The sequence below is a fragment of the Aplidium turbinatum genome, chromosome 8 (genome assembly GCF_918807975.1).
Source record: "Aplidium turbinatum chromosome 8, kaAplTurb1.1, whole genome shotgun sequence".
Classification (NCBI taxonomy): Eukaryota; Metazoa; Chordata; class Ascidiacea; order Aplousobranchia; family Polyclinidae; genus Aplidium; species Aplidium turbinatum.
The window spans coordinates 23,565,859-23,568,684 of NC_137479.1; positions in this window are offsets into that span (position 1 = coordinate 23,565,859).

Consider the following 2,826-nt stretch of genomic DNA (forward strand, 5'->3'; position numbering starts at 1 on the left):
TTCAAATGTTACTGAATGGTTGTCATGACGATTAGGCATCTTGGGCGGGAGAAAGAATAGAAAGTGATATTTCCTACAAGTTTAATCAGAACAACCGCATATTATTATTGATGGAAATTTGTTAATAAAAAAACCTAAATGGAAAGCTATAAAGTCGTTTAATGGGGGCTTTAAAGGTCATTTATTGATTCTATTTGAAAAAACTGCGATGTTTTCTTAGGGAACGTTCAAATATTACGTAACGCTTTTTTTCCGAATTTTTGACCCCCCCCCCTCCCCCATGTAACGCCAACGTAACGCTTTTTTCAATCTCCCCCTCCCCCATGTAACGCTTTTTCACTACGAATTCAGCACAAAAAACTACCATTCCGTACTCGAAAGCGTTACGTAACGTTTTGCTTGAACCCCCTCCTCCCCGATGTGACGCTAACGTAACGCTTTGCATAAACCCCCCCCTCCCCCTCGAAGGCGTTACGTAATATTTGAACGTTCCCTTACATTGTTGAGAATAATGACGAAGAAACATTGAACCGCGTGCTAATAAGTTGCCAAATGTGCGTTCCCAGTACTTCAATGCTTAAGTTTCTCAAACTGTTATAGTCGTAATTTTATTTACGTTGAATATATGTAACTCGTGACCAGCGTCACTACATAATCACAGTTCAGCGTTTTCTGGTACAGACGTTGGAATTGATTACTACCGCACTGCGCGTCGTAATCAATTAAGCGTTCTGTACCACGTTCCTCAGTTGATTGCTTTGCGTTTCTTTCTTACTATATATTGCGTTGATTTCATACACTGAATCAGAACCAGCTCAGTGGCCGAGTGGTTTCGCCTTCGGCTCTGGTGCTGGTAGATCTGAGATCGATTCCAGGTCGGGTCAAACCGAAGACTTTAAAAACGATACCGATTGTGTTCTATCCTGCATAGCGCAGTGAGAATGAGTCGGGTAATAATGTGATAACATCGTAAACCTGATATAAATTAAAAATGAGCCCTGTCGCTAAAAGACCTTAGCTGTTGTAGAGCGACAATAAATAAAACCATAACATTATTATTACACTGAATCAGTAAGTAACAAGAGGTAAATGGTTTTCTCACTTGGTTGGTTATCGCTACAATTATTATTGTTTATTTTATATTAAACGTCTAGAAATACAACAGACATTTAACTGGCGTCGTCGGCAGGATCTTTACAGAATTTCTACAGGATTTTAGAAACATGGAGAAGCTGATCGAAGTCCTGCAACAACAAATTGCCAACCAAGAACTCCAGACGAAGGAACAAATTGCCAGACAAGAAGAACGTCAACGAGAACAAGAACAACGTCATCAAGATCAAATTGCCAACCAAGAAAAGCGCCACCTTGAACAACTACGAGAAATACGAGCCCAAACTTCAAGACCACAACCAACAACAATACAACAGCAGGAAACAAACCCAAAAGAAGTCAACGATCTCACCATGACGGAAATTACAAATTACATGGCTCAACAATTCGACCCAAAACGCTTCATCGTGAGGGAGCGATTCCGTTTCTGGAGCGAAATGAAGCGCAAGCCCGGTGAAACAGCTCAAGAACTAGCCATCCGCATACGCCAGGCAGCTGCCACCTGTGACTTCTCGTCCATTTCAAATCCATTGGACGAAGCTTTACGTACTCGTTTTATTTGTTCAATAGGTAACGAGGCGGTGCTTAAGGCGTTATTCAAAATCAGAGCTGATGAACTTACTTTCAAACGTGCGGTGGAGGTTGCATCAGAAACCGAAGAGGCAGCCAAGGTGGCCAAAGAAACTGTTTACGGCACTCCACCAGCACCAGTTGCGAAAGTAAGGACCATCAACAAACCTCCAAAAACTAGGCAACTTACAGGTACTTTCTTTACTTCTAAAAATAAAGAATGCTATCGCTGTGGTAATTCCAACCACAACGCCAATGACTGTAGGTTTAAGAAAGCCACCTGCCATTTCTGCAATATTACGGGACACTTACAGAGTGTTTGCCGAAAGAAAGCTAGACAGTTCAAACCTTCTAAGATAAATTGTATCGAGGAAATTAACATGCTCTCTAGTTCTTGCAGAAAACCTCGAAATTCAAAGTTGGAAGTACCGATCTCCATTAATTCGGTAACCACACACTTAGAACTGGACACTGCTACAAATGGAAATTTCCTTTCCAAAAACGTCTGGACTCGGGTAGGCGCACCTCAATTGCAAGCACCAGTGTCGCAGTTCCAATCTGCTACCAAGCATCTAGTACCAATCACCGGTTCTTTCACGGCCCAGGTAACTTGTCCTTCCACGGGAAGGTCAGATAATATTCTTTTTGTAGTCACGACAGTCAAAGGACTGAACTTGCTAGGTCGTGATGCAATTTCGTCTTTAGGAATTTCTATCGATAAATTCCTTCTGTCTAACTATTCTACTTTACAGAGTATCCAGTCATACGACAAGCCTGATAAGAGTCTGGAGAAAGCATGCTCCCTCTTATGTGACGAGTTCAAAGATGTTTTTAAGCCTGAACTCGGGTGCTTACGAGATTATGAACTAGACATAGATTTTAAGTCTGATGCTAAACCTGTTTTTCTCAAACCTAGGCCTGTACCTTTCGCGCTAAAGGAGGACTTAGCACAAGCCTATGATTCGGGCATTGCACGTGGTGTATGGACACCAGTTCAGTTTTGCGATTGGGGCACACCGGTTGTTCCAGTCCGTAAGCCTTCAAACTCTTCAGAAGCGAAGGCCAAGTTACGCATATGTGGCGATTATTCAGTCACGGTGAACCCTTCCCTGGAGACCCATCGTCACCCGTTACCCTTACCAG